This window comes from Pseudopodoces humilis, chromosome 5 (genome assembly GCF_049639895.1).
Source record: "Pseudopodoces humilis isolate 2021_Gansu_Grassland_sample_001 chromosome 5, ASM4963989v1, whole genome shotgun sequence".
Taxonomy (NCBI): domain Eukaryota; kingdom Metazoa; phylum Chordata; class Aves; order Passeriformes; family Paridae; genus Pseudopodoces; species Pseudopodoces humilis.
Genome location: NC_142204.1, coordinates 66,712,155 through 66,726,420, shown reverse-complemented (window position 1 = coordinate 66,726,420; position 14,266 = coordinate 66,712,155).

The following is a 14,266-nucleotide window of genomic DNA, read 5'->3' as shown; positions in this document are numbered from 1 at the left end:
TAAAACATTGTTCTGCTCTCTTTGCCTCTAAAGTATTGATTGAGTTGAGTGTTAGTCCTGGTATCAAACTGGAGAGCATGGTGCTCAGTCTGCCTGCCTTTCTGGTGGGTATAGGTGATCTGAAACCTCAGCTCAGCTGTCTTTTATTTATATATCTGCAGTGATTCCTTTTTAGTCCAGGGTACAAAATATCAAACTCAGATTTTTTTCCCCCTCCCACCACTCTTTAAACTGGGTAACCTGCAAAGATGAGTATTTGGCTGTGCTAGTGTCCCCACAGGAAGAGATGTTTTTGTTAGTTTCTTCTATCTATGCTTCTCTAATTTGAGTCATTCTTCTCATAGTGTGACATTTGGTCCATTGTAGTTAACTATTTTTGTACCAATACTGGGCTGGCTGATTCCTATTTAAAAAAAAAAAAAATTAAAAATCACATTCCCTGGCCATAGTTCTTCATGTTTTTTCTTTTAAAGAGTAATCACAACATTGAAGAAACTGGACCTGTCTTTGGGGATCAGCTGGGAATACACTGCTGTCTCAAAGAGTTTGGAAAGATTTATTTTATGCACAGCAGTAAAAAGACTTTCTGTAGAATCAATGAGAATTCAAATGGAAAAGTGATTAGAAGGATGAGGTAGTTGGTATAGATGGAGGTCTTTGGTTATACCTTCACTGTATCCTTCTTGTCTCTTTTGGCCTTTACCTTTTCCCCTGTCCATCTAGACAGAATCATAGAATGTGTTGGGTTGGAAGGGACCTTAAAAGATTCCCTAGTTCCAACCTCCCTGTCATGGCCAGGAACACCTTACACTATACCAGGTTGTTCAAAATGCCATCCAGCCTGACACTGAACACTGACACTGCCCAGGGATGGGGCATCCACAACTTCTCTGGGAAACCTGTTCCAGTGTCTTAGCACCTCTCAGTAAAGAGTTTCTTCCTAATAGCTAATATAAACCTACTCTTAGTTTGAAACCAATCCCCCTTTTCCATTCTGCCCTCACTATGGTCACTGAATCCTGCTCTCCTTTCCCTTTCCCTGATCTCTGACAAACCTCACGAATTCAAATGCAGTTTCCTTTGGATCTGGACCTCTGTCCTGTTAGCTCCCATCTTAGCCCGGTTCCCTGACATCTGAGGACAATCTGGTCCTCATCTCAGATCCATTGTGTCTAAAGGGGAACTGTTTTTCTCTTATCTACCACTTGGACTTACAACCTGGATGACATCTTCACTTTAGACTTCCCTCTGTATTCTCAAGGTCGACACTTTCCCTGTAGCCTCTCCAGACATTCTCCCTTTCCTGCCACTCACAAAACAAAGATGCTTTTTTGCCTCATACCTGGAATCCTGCAGCATCTTTTCCTGAGCAGACCCAGCCTTGGCCCACCACTGTTTATCCAACTTATTGCCATAGCCAGTCATCTTCCAGCTCATCATGACTGAGCATGTTCACCTCCCATCTTTTCCCTGGATTCCCTTGGCTACCTACCTCCTCCACCCTCTGTTTACAGAAGAGCTCTGAGGCAAGGACTTCCTTGGCTCCACATTTCTGCAGCATCTGGATCGTGAGCTGTGACTACAGGTCCAAGAACAAGAATAGCAACAACATGCAAGCTGATTCCAGCCCAAGTCAGCAGAGGCCAGAAGTTGCTGCACTCATAAGCCTGTTCATAAATCAGTGTGAAATGTGCTGTCTGAACGTAGCTCCCAGTAGACACACATCTGCATAACACACCACTGACACAACCGGCGGTGGGAAAGACATCCAAACAGAGCATTCCCACAGATGGGGAGAAAGGAATAAAGACATAATTTCCCTGTCCCTGGGGTGAACCCTGGCTCAGGTAAATGCACTTTTTAAGCATCAGAGGTTTTGAAGGCAGAGGGACTGCTAGGAAAGTCTAATTTGTCCACACTGATGATGTCACTCAGGGACTCCTGTGTCATGATCATTACTGAATTTAGAAGGAAGTGGAAGACACACAATTCTCACTTTAAAATCTCACTTTAAAATCTCACTTTAAAAAAGTGAGAAGATAGGTCATCCCTTGGTCAGTTGTCCCAATGCTAAAACCTTACACTTTTTCTCCTTCTGGATCTCCCTGGCTTCAGATTCCATCCATAGGTTCATGTCATGCTGTTATCTACTATGTGAAAAAAAAAAACTCCTCTTATTAGAAATTCTCACCCAGCTTTGGCATTTATAATTCAATAATCAAGCCTAGTCTCCAAAGAGCCAGGGAGAGAGCAGCATCACCACATCTATTTGGTTTTCTGCTCTTTTATCCAAGAACCACATTTATTCTGCTAGCCAGCATTACACAAGTATGGAACAATTTTCATTTGTCACTCCTGAAGAAAAAATTGTATTGGCAAAGTAAAACTTGCCCTTCAATCCAAGCTTCACTTATCAAGTGAAAAAGTAAAACTTGCCCTTCAATCCAAGCTTCACTTATCAAGTGAAGGCAATTCTGGCCTGGTTTTGGGCCAGAGCAATAATCCCTCCAGCACCCAGTCACTCACACTGGTTCTTTTCAGCTGCAGGATCACAAGAGAGTGATGAAGAAAGTGATGCTTACATATCTAAGTCCTAATGTAACAGTCATATTGTAAGACTTTGGCTTCTTGTCCAGAAATAAAAAGATAGAGATGTGAAATGTTTTGTCTTTGCTCAAGTCTTCTGGATTTTTATCTTGTCCCTCCTATGTTTCCTGAGAGTTGAATTTTCTTCAGTTTTCAAATCACAGCTGGGGGTAACGTGTTTGACACAGTCTTCTTCTAGAGTGAATTTAGTGCGCTAAGTGGTAACAGATTGCTGGAGCTGACTTCCCTCTGTGCCCCCAGCAGAAGAGAAGCAGGACACACCAGAGCTGTGGAAGGGGTTTCCTTTCAAAAGGACCAAGATGCTCCCAAACAAAGCCCACTCTGTCTTTGTGAGTGCAGAGAAGATGCACAGGTAGATCCAGCAGAAACAGGTCATCAGAGACAAGTATCCCTGTGCAGCCTTTCTTCCTTCTTTACTCAGAAACCAGCACCTGCTCTCAGAGGGTCTTATGTAGAGCCCAAATGGAAATAAGAGTCATTATCCTCATGCTATTACTGTCTGAACAGCAACGGGCACTTGTGTACAGCAGGCTGCCCAGCCCCGGCTTGGGATGATCCCACACAAATGAACATTTCTTCTTGCAGTTTGGCTGGATAGAACAAAAAGGGGACAAGGGCATCTTATAACGAGAGACCTTGGCACCATGGCTGGTTAATGCAATTGAACTCACTCTGCTCAGTTTTCACAACTGGGTTCTTACTTTGATGAGTTAATTCCCTTTGACGTCCCTTCTGTCCCTCCCCTGCTTTCATTGAGTCTAAAATAACCCAACTGTCCATCTTGCTTATGGAATTACTGAACTTTTAAGAGAACACAAAGTGCTCTCCCACAAGGATTTGGGATTAAACCTCTCTTGTTTATGTTAAACATAACATCTTAATTCTTCCACTGCTGGAGGGCAAATGAGTCCACACAACCCCAAAGAAACCTGCTTTCAAGCCCTATAGCAAAGGTCAGTGTGATTTGTTTCTCTTTACAGATGTTCTTTCCAGTAAAGTTGTCTCATGGTATATGACAGTTCTATTACAAAACACCTCTATCTGATTTAAAGCATTTTTGTTTAAAATCTTTTCCATTATAAACTAACAGATGCTTAAGTTTTCTTAATGCACAATTCTCTTCTCTCAAACTGCACTAATCAATGGAGTACCTGATTATTTTTCCTGGGATGGGGTGAGGAAAACAACTGTTTCCCATCCCACATCTCATTCAACACCCAAAAAGATCTGGATTTGGAGTGGGTAATCCCACAGAAGCTGGCATTTCTTTGAACTGGGTCTGACTTCAATCTCCTGGCTCTGGGGCTGTGTGCGCCTATGTACAGATGTGCATGCACATCTGGAGGGGAAGACTTGTGGCAAAGAGGGGCAAGGCAGCACAGATTACTGAGTGATGGATTACTGTAGACTGCCATAGGCTTAGAAGTGCCTCTGCACCCCAGGAAACCCCACAGATGAAGGGGTAGGAATTAATGAGGGATGAGGCAGACACAGGGATGCAGAGCCCAAGAGAAAATTAAAGACAGTGGGGAAAAAGCAGAGGAAGTGGGAGAAAGAGACTCAGGACAGGAAGAAAAAGACAGTAAGGGAAGTAGTTCGTCAAGGAAAATTTTAAGCATAGAAGGAACAAATGAAAGAATTAAGTTAACCAATTGAACAGTATATAGTAAAACCAGAGAAATAAGGACAAGAAAGGAAGGGAAATGAGGAAAAGGGAGGAAAATGAGAACCCTAAGCCTTTTTTTTTTTTTTTAACATGGCCACCTATTGGATCTGTCCCATCAGAGAAACATGTACATCCCCACAGGAGTTGTCAGACTTTCTGTAACACCAGCTTTCACTCTCACACTGGCCAGTTTGCATTGCCTCTTGTCCTGCAGAAAGCTGTGCTTAGCCTGAGTGTCATGTCCTGCCTCATGCCCTCTCTCAGGTGCTTCCTGTTCTCCTGACCCTCCTGGAGCCAGGGAGCTGCTGAGCCTGCTCCATCACAACCCCACCATCACCTCCAAACCACCTTTTTTCTCATGGGCATTCCCTCACCTTCTTCAGTTTCTGGGCCATTTTAAATGAAGTACCAGGAGGAGAGAGGTGAGTTTTCTTGTCTGGGGTGGCCTTATAAGCTGTGTCCTGACAGTGCAGGGTCATAACCTTCCCACCAACTTCCAGTAACACTCACACTCCCCACAAACCATCATTCCCCAACTGCCAGGCAGGAAGTTTCTCTCTTTAACTGCTGCTGAGAGGGCATTAAACAACCTAGAAAAGAACTCACAAAATGGGTCAAGGCCCTGCTCTATTACCATATGGGCTTTGTATTTTTCTGCCTTAAGTAGGTCTTGTTCTTTTCTGCTATGCTGTAGAATAGAGTTCTGCCCACAGATCAACTGACATGAAAGCACATCCCCTCACCACTGTGCAGGGGGTTTCTTTGAATTTTAAAAATTACCTTTTGCAAATGATAAAAAGGCTGCACTTAAGCTGGTGAGTTAACCCAAGCACATGGCTAAGGCAATGAAATGGGCTCTGATCCAGCTCCCTCATAAAGAATCCTCCTCTTCTCATGGCAATCAGCTGGCTTGGTGCTGAGCACAACTGTCCTAAGGGGAATTTCTTTTCTCTGGAGCTGGGTCAGCAATGCCACCAATACTCATGAAGGATTCACTTGAATGCTTGTGATGAGGGCAATGCTGCTGATGGGTTCCTATTGGTAATTTAGTCCTTGTCCCAGATTCCTTGGCAATGAGAAGTTCAGAACCTGCCTATGCTGAAACTCACCCACGCAAGGGCTGATGACCCAGTGGCAGAGACAGCTGGCCATGCTGCTGTGCAGGGATCGTTGCATTCACACACACAGCAGCCAGTGCAAGGCTGGCTAATTCACATCACATGTCAAGGCCAGGACAGCTGTCCCCTGGCCACCATTTCAGGGGCTGGGGACATATGTACAAAACAGGTGCTGTTGGAGCCAGTGAAGGATACAAGGTTCAGCAGAAGCAGCCAAAGCAAATTATTTGCTGGATTATATGGCCTATCAGCAGAGCTGCCTGGCTCCTCCTTGGATTGTTTGGGCTGAAATATCACATTTTATATGCTTATCTGGGGTGAGATTTCTGTAGAAAAGATTTCAATGGTCTCTTCACCAGGGCAGCCTAAAGAGTAATGCCTTTTTTGTGTGTAGGAGACTTCTTCCTATGAGTAGAGGCAAGACTTTCATATCTGGCTGAAACATGGGGATGGAGAAGGAGATTGACTGGAAGGATAAGATTTGGGGACAAAAATGCCAAGGTAGGTCATTTGGGTACCAGCTTCTTACTTCATAAAGGGATTGTGAATTCACATCCATTAACCTCTTTATGGCACTCAGCTAACATGGAGACAAGCACCACAGGAAAGTCCATACAAGTGTTAATAGTTCTGCCTCCCAAGTTCTGCCTCTCAAATTGCTACAGATTCAAGGATGGGATTTCAGGACATTTGCACACTGAGCAGTGAAGATAAAACGTAAGTGCTCACTAGGAGGGCACATTTCAAACTGTTGCTCATGGCTCAGTGCCCTGAAGAGACAGCAGGAGTTTTTGTGCTACTGAAGATTTACCATTATTCATTTGCATCTACGTGCACATAGCACTGAGACAGAGGAAGAGACCTTCTCTGTTCATCCCATCTCCAATGCAACAGTTAGAGAAGAGCTGCTTTTTGCAGATACCCTGCTAAAAACCCTGCTGTACAGAGATTTGCTGGAGCTGGGCACAGGCAAACCTGAGGTCCTGAAGCACTTAGAAGTGGCATTCATAACATAGACAGCCCAAAGAAGTTGTCCACCTTACTTGGAGAGTCAATTGACAGCAGGAATTTCTGGCAATAAGAGCACAAAATCATTTGCTCACAGCTTTCCCTCTGTCCTCTCACCATGAGTTTGCTGCTAAGTTCATCTCCGAGCCCTGTCTGCTAAACAGGTGATAACAACCACAGGGGGAAGGGAAATATCTCTTCCACAGAGGTGCATGTTAATCTCTAGTTTGGATTAAATATATCTCAGCTGCTAGAAACAGCTGGGAAAGATTTTTTTCTTTGCTGTTTTTAAGTGTGATGCATTCTTCCTCTTCATCATCCCCTCATGAAAGGGGAAAGAAAAGCTTGGATAAAAAAAAGCCTTACTCCAGGGCAAGAAAAGATCCAAACTGTAGCTTTGCATAAATCTGTCACTTTGATTCCCCTGAGAACAACTACAAATGTGAAAAATGGCAGAGTAAAGCAAGTACAGGTGTTAAGTCCTCTTTTTTTAATTGTGGGGAGAAAAAAAGGGAGAAAACCTTTTTTTGTGGGTTGTGATCAGCCCCCTGAGCATGATGCCTTTCACTCAGCTTTATGCTTCATTAGCTCTTCCAGAACTATCTCTATGTCCATGAAATCTTGTTTCGAAATGAGAAAGGAAATGGGGAAATTGTCCCTCATCAGTATCTGCAAAATCCACATTAATATCTCTTTGCTGTGTCTGCTGTTTTATTCGCTCTCTAGAACAATTTGTAGGGCTTTTCCCCCTCTCTCTCACTTTTAAACACTAGTGGATCAAAGATTTTTTCTGAGTTTGGCTCATGTGTGGGAGGGCAGCTTCTGAGGACACTCAATGATGTTTCACCCCAGGGTCAGCTTTGCATCCTGCATTAAACTTGGCTCTTTAATTTGCAACAAAGGAACACTGTTGTTACAAACACTTTTTTCTGTCCTCAGTCCTTTCACTTCCAAACGCTTCTGCAACAAGTGGCCAGATTTTGCTCAGGCAAGCGATGGCAGCCGCGGGGGCTGAATTCATCTTTGCTGGCAGTGCCCTGGTTGCACCCAGCAGGACCGACAGCACCTGGAGGCAGGGGCTGCCCCTCGGTGGCACCTGTATTTGGGGCATGCTGCAGGGCCCCTCACACCAGCAGGAAGGGCACAGGCACCTCCTGCTCTGCCTGGGGCTCCTCCTGCCCCCAGCCATCCCACGCAGACCCTGTCTGGCTGCAGCCCAGCTCCACACCCCTACCTTTGTCCCTTAATCTTCCATGCTCTCATTAAGCAGGAGGTGTTTTCCTTAAGGCTCCATTGTGCAGAAGGAAATTGCTTTTGCCACTGCAGTCCCAAGGGCTGTACATTTCTCAGGCAATTAGGCCTTTATCGGGCTCAACGGTGTAGAGATAAGGATTGCTGAATATCTGTTGGCTGACACAGACTGACATAGACATATAGCTTAATTAATGTAAGTGAAATGCTTTGAAGTCCTTTTTATTCTTCTTTTGGGGCTGTTTTTGTTTGTTTGTTTGGGGTTTTTTATGTTGCTGTTCACTAGTTTGTTTTAAGGCTTTGCCCAGTAAATTGCTAAAAGTATATTTGGAGTAAATGCAGTGAAATTATTTAGGACATTGTTTGGTACCACTAGTCACCATGTCTAAGTCTGGCAAGCTGCTCTCTCCAGTTGTGATGACATTGGTGATCATTTCCTTCCTGTGACAGTCTCAGGACCTGATGGGACTGGAGACCCCAGATTGCTCACCACTTTCTCACACTCAATCACAGCAGGACTCAGGGTGCTGAGCCAGGAGCCCCATCTCTTGCTCTGACATTGGAGAAAGCTGCCCACACCAGGACATCTCTAATCCTACTCAGCTATAAGCCGACTGGATGTGGAAAATGGTTTACCCACCAAGGGGGTTTTGTATTACAGTGCTGCGCTGCTTGTGCTGGAAGCCAAATTAATAGTAAGGTTTGGCCAAGTTCTGCATAGTTTGAAACCTCATTTTTGACTCAGTTTCTGTCTGACAAAGAGCACGATTTTGGCATCTCCATTAGCAGCTTTGTTTTCTAAGCTGTTACTCCCATACCAACACGCAAGGCACAGGTGGCCTATGCTCAGACAGGATTCCTGTGGGTCTTGTGACTTGTGTCAAGAGCATTATATGGGGATGAGTTTAAACAGATGAAAAGTGAGAATTTGTGGAATTTCAGCAGCCTCTACAATTAATATGCAATGACAGAGGTAGGATGAATTCCACCATTGCAGTAGATGGTTTTTCCTGGGGACATGCAGTCCAGGCTAATGCACAGCTCTGCTCCTTGTGTGGTGACTAAGAGATCACACTGAATCACACCAAGAGTTGTGTTGGATTGTGATTGGAGTTTCTCATTTCAGTGATCAACCAACCCTCACTGAAACAAACAGGAGGCTAAAACAGATGTTTTTAATGTGATTTGGGTTGGCTGTCGAAACCCAGCATTATTTGTGATCATCTCTCTTACATCCCTCTGAGACTGAAGAAACTTATTATGGACAAGTGCAATCATATACAGATATGATGAACATATGATATGATTAATACTCCACAATTTAGATCAGAGTTCAGATCTCTCTTAAGCAAAAGATCTTTTTCTGCCCAATATCCAGAAGCTAGAAGACAGTTTCCCAAGAGGAATCCTTGGCTCTTAAGACTGCATCCCTCTTGGTTCATCTTTCCTTAAAGGCGTTTCAGAAAGTGATGAGTTCTGCACATACTGGAAATTGCAGAATATTTTCTGAAAGAGAAATGCATTGTAAGACAGTAAAACCTAGCTGGTCTAGCAGGAGCTGAAGTCAGGACACCAGAGTGTAATTCTCCTTCCTGCCTCTGTGACATTTTGGGCAAGTCACCAAAAGTCCCACTGTACCCCAGTCTCATTTGTAACTAGGGATAACACCATTTTCTTTGATCACAATGCTGTGGTGAAGAAGAGATCCTGGAATATGATGATACTATAGTAATGGGGACTACATGAATAAAGCTCATGTTGCAGGAAAGACTACTAGCAAAGGATTGATAACTAGCAAATTGAGGAAAAGAAATACAGCAGTGAAATGTTCAGAACTGCTAACTGTGTGTTTAAAGATTTGGGAAAATGCCTACAGCTGTAAGTAGATGCCAGATAAATCAATTATTATAATGAAACTTCTGGGAAGAGGTAGAAATGCTGGAATGATCAGATCATGTGTAATTATGAAGAATATTTTCTGTCCTCTTGGTAACACAGAGTTGCAAGGAATGTGTGTGTTGCCTCCAGAAATGTGAGGGGCCAGGATGTCATTCTTTCAGAAACAAAACAGACAAGAACTGAAAAGGAAAGAGGAAAAAAAAAAGGAAGAAAAAGAAAATAAAAGCCAAACTAAACAAATGCCTCACAGGTCAATATGCAGCAGCCAGAACTTTGAAAGGCAGCCAAGGGAAATTCCCTGCAAACCTTCCCTCTGCTCACATAGGAATTCCTTGCCCCTAATCTTTGTTTGGGATAAGCTGAATCATGCTATATGGTCTTATTTTTCTTTCCAGCTGTACACCTCCAGGCTGCACACATGCAAGTGGATCATCAGGGACAAACAAGCCTCTACTTTTCTTTCCTATGGCACTTGAGTTCATGGTTGGAGATTTTTGTTCAACCTAGTGGTCTCTGCTGGAGCCACCTTGGTCTCAAAGGGTGATGGGCAGCACCCACAAGACTAGAAGTGGTTGCTGCAGCTGAGAGCTGTGCAATTGCTCCCTCACTGACATATTTAATGACAATATGTGCTGCTCACTGCAAAAAAATTATTCATAAAAATGCAGCCCTGATGGCAAGTTGGCAGCACAATTACCTAAACTGTCTGTATACACAGTTCAGGTCACTGGTGACTGTTTAGGCTGTGCTGTTTCAAGATGAATTAATTGCCTCCTGGGTTTCTCCTGGCTCTGCAAGGTTTTTCTGGATTTACACATGCTGCCAACTGCTGCACAGAAAGCCAAAGGGGAAAGATAGAGCTCGGAGAGAAGATACAGATGGGTCCTATCTAGAAAAGCTTTAGTTTCATTTGCTTCTGGATATCATGATCTCTTCATGCCACAACTCTTGTTGTGTCCCAGGCCATTGAAAAGAAATTATAAAAAAACACATTGCAAGCCATACAAATAAAAGGCTTTGATCTTGTTCTGCTGTTTGGGAGAAAAGCTACAAACTCCACCCTGCTGAAATGCAGCCCTAGCTGAGATTTTCGTAAACTCACTCCTACAGGCTTCATTCAAATAACAAACTGGGTCCCCATCTGGAGTTTGTGTCATCCTTTTAAAGGACACTTTGATACACAGCAGTAGGATTCCCCCATGCATCAGTTCATAATGTTTTCTTGATTCTTCCCCTTTACAGAGATGACAGGCAGTTTTTACTCCTTGCAGAAATGGCATGCAAGTCTCAATGGGATAACTTGGTGCATCACATGGCTCATCCTCAACACCACACCTAACAGCCCTGATGCAGTGAGTGTTCAGCACCACCCCAGAGTGCTGTCCTTGTGGATGCTCCCATCCCTTGCCAATATTTTAACACCTTTAAATCAGGCTGTCTGCCTCCTCACACTACTTAGGATTCAGAGCACTTTTCCTAGACACCCTGCAAAAGGAACCCAGGAGATTCCCTGAAAGAAAGGAAAACTTGACATGGTATTTTTTATCTTTTGGCTCTGCAGTGATGCTATCATGCATCTCCTGGATTGCTGACACCTTGGCATTAATCCTCATTGAATTCCTTTGCCAGCTATATCCTGCTGTCTCAGATATGATTTATGTCTTTACTGATGTTCTGCCCCATTAAAACAAGACTATCCCTCAGAGAAGACCCCTCTTCTCAATATTTATGAGCAGGTTTGATCTAGAGATTCCCAAACCCAGTACTTTCAAAGAAGACATCATGTAGGCAACTTTCATCTATAAATTGCAGAAGCCACCAGGGTGGTTTGACAATCTAATGTGAGATCCTACTGCTCAATGGTTTGCTGCGATTAAGAGACCGTGTCCCTTAAGCACTCTGTAATTTCACTAGGGGTGTTTGGAGTTTATTGCAGTCTTTTCCAGAAATGACAGCATTTCAGTGAGAGGGTGTTGTGGAGCATCACATTCTAGTGGGGCTCTCACCCTGAATTGTGAGAGTATCCAAATGCCCTTCAGAAACATTTCCAGTAGTGTGCTTTTTTCTTTTTTTCTTTTTTTCACTCCCCAAGTTAAAAGCTCAGACTCTTTTATTCTTTGTGTACTTTATACGATCAGCTCTCAATAAGTACAAGATTTATGCTTTAGGATGAAACCTGGAAATAGCACTCAGACCCCTGGAGAGTTCATTCCTACAAACTAAAGATGCTTTCAAATCATTCTGCCTGATTGCATCCCGATACAGAATGATTCAAGAGAGCAATCCTTACTCACTTCTACCACTCCTTTGGAGAGAATCACGACAGCACAGCACAGGGGGGAGCCAGCTGTTTGGCTTTTTTATTTTATTTTGGTGGTTTTATCCCATTTTCTTCCTCAGCTTGTACCTAATTCTCAGATATATTAGCTCAAGCCAGGAGTAACTGCTCTGATTTCAAGTGAGATGAGGTTTACTCAGCTGGCTGCCTACTTTGCTCAATTATTAATGTTGGAACACTATTGATTTTGCCTCCCTGAGCTTAGTGGTGAACAAGTGCTGAAAAATGAAAGTAGCAAGCACAGGAACAAGGAGAAAACAGCACATTCTTCCAACACAATTCAGTCATCTGAAATCTGAGTGGACCTTGAAATATATTAATCTTTTCCTTAGAAAATAATTTCCTTAGAAATTATTTTTTCTCTCTCAAATTCCCCTAGTTACATTCATTCAACATTATTCTTTTTTCCCAGGTTCAAGGATGAGATGTTTCTGGGGTAATGGTTTGGGCAAATGATACTTCTATGGGAGCTGGCTGTAATCTAGGAAGCTCTTTGAAATTTTGTAGGTAGAGATAGCACACTGAAGAGTTTACAAAGGATAAAAAAAACAAAGTAATATATTAACCCAGCTCTCACTCTCAAACACAATCTTCCCCTGCTCAATCCCAAAATGCACTTTACTGGTTACAGTCTCAGGCAGCCCAAAATCTTAGATAGCTCTTTGCTTGCAAAGAATAAAGAAGAGAAAATGCCTCTTAAGAAGTTTACCTTCCTGAGCTCTCCTGCCTCAGTGCTAAGTTCACATATCCTATACAAAAATCCTCCAGGACCCTAAAGCGCCTTCCCATATTTTCTCTCTACTCTGGAATACACTATTGGTGCCAAAACTCACCATGTCCAGCTGTGATTCAGAAGCACCTGTGTTCAGCTCAGACTTGGCCTCAAAGAGCAACTACTGGGGCTTTTAAAGAGATTTGTATTAAATCCCCACCCAGAGCACAGCCTATAAAAAAGGGAGATGGTTTCAAAGGGAAAGTTATCAGGCCAAGAAAAAAAAACTTGCAGAAAACAGAACAGGTTGTGTATATATCTACAGGCTTTTACTACAGCATCGGGGGAGCTCAGACCCTACAGTGATGCACTGTGAAAAACTGAAAGTAGAAACAATCTCTTAAACAGAAATCTTGTTGGGAATAGTGGCAATGATATTTGATATTAGTTATGTTTGACATTGGGCTTGATTTAGATTTTGTCACAGGTCCTTTTCCTGAAGAATGATAGGCTAAACCAAAGCAATGGGACCTGGACAGGAACTCTGTCACTTGAACCCTACTCTGACATTGCAAGGCTAATAAATGCATAAGGAAAAAATAATGTAATAGTCAAACTAATAATATCTTCATACTGTCCTAACCCTTCAGTGAGAGAAAGTGCCTAAAATTTTTAAAATTTACTTCCCCTTTAACTGTCTCTTGAATAAATGAATAGACAGAAGTTATGATGTAATTCAAGCACTAGATTGACTTTTCTTTCTCTTCAGCACAGAGTTGAGGCCATGTACCCTTTCTCCTTTGTACCCTCTAACCTAATGGCCAACCAAAAAAATCAGGTAGCTGGGGGAAAACAGAGAAATAAGAAGAGGTGGCTGCAAGTGAGACAGAAAACACGATACCAAGAGGGTGCTTGGGCACAGGCCCCAAGGGAAGTGGTCACAACACCAAGCCTATCTGAGTTCAAGAAGTGCTTGGACAACACTCAGACACATGGTGGGATGCTTGGGCTTGTCCTGCGTGGGGCCAGGTGCTGGACTTGATGATCCCTGTGGGTCCCTTCCAACTTAGGATATTCTGTGATTCTATGATAGGAATTACTGCAAAGAAACTGCCTGGGTTCCTGCTTGGGCCTGCATCATGTCCTGTTCACTTTGAGGGAGCTGAGGAAATAGAAGTAACCACAAGTGTTTACCTCCTGTACACTACATTATCCAATAATCTACCCAAATAAAACAATATCCCTTTGCATAAGACAGCAAAGAAACAAGTGAAAATGAGAGGAAAAATAAAATACATATACAGCAAGCAGCAGCTTTGAGGCTACAACCTGTGTGTTAATAAGATATTTTAACAGGCTGTTTCTCTGTCCTCACAGAACTCAGCATGTCTAGAAACATATTTTTATAGCTGGCTTTCTATGACACCAGTTTGTTCCCATCTCTGTAACCAGCTTATTGCAGCTATGATATTAATTGATCAAATTGTAAACCTGATTAGAAGGTCTGCTCCCTCATCTGCTTTATTCCTTGTCTGGATGTCACTTTAGGGAGCAGCAGGGATTTAGAGTGGTGGCTGTCTGTGGCATCCATCCCCTCCCTGACTTGCCATTAAGGCTGCATGATTCAGGAAGCACAGTCTGCCTCCAGTGGAGAAGCTGGTTACAAA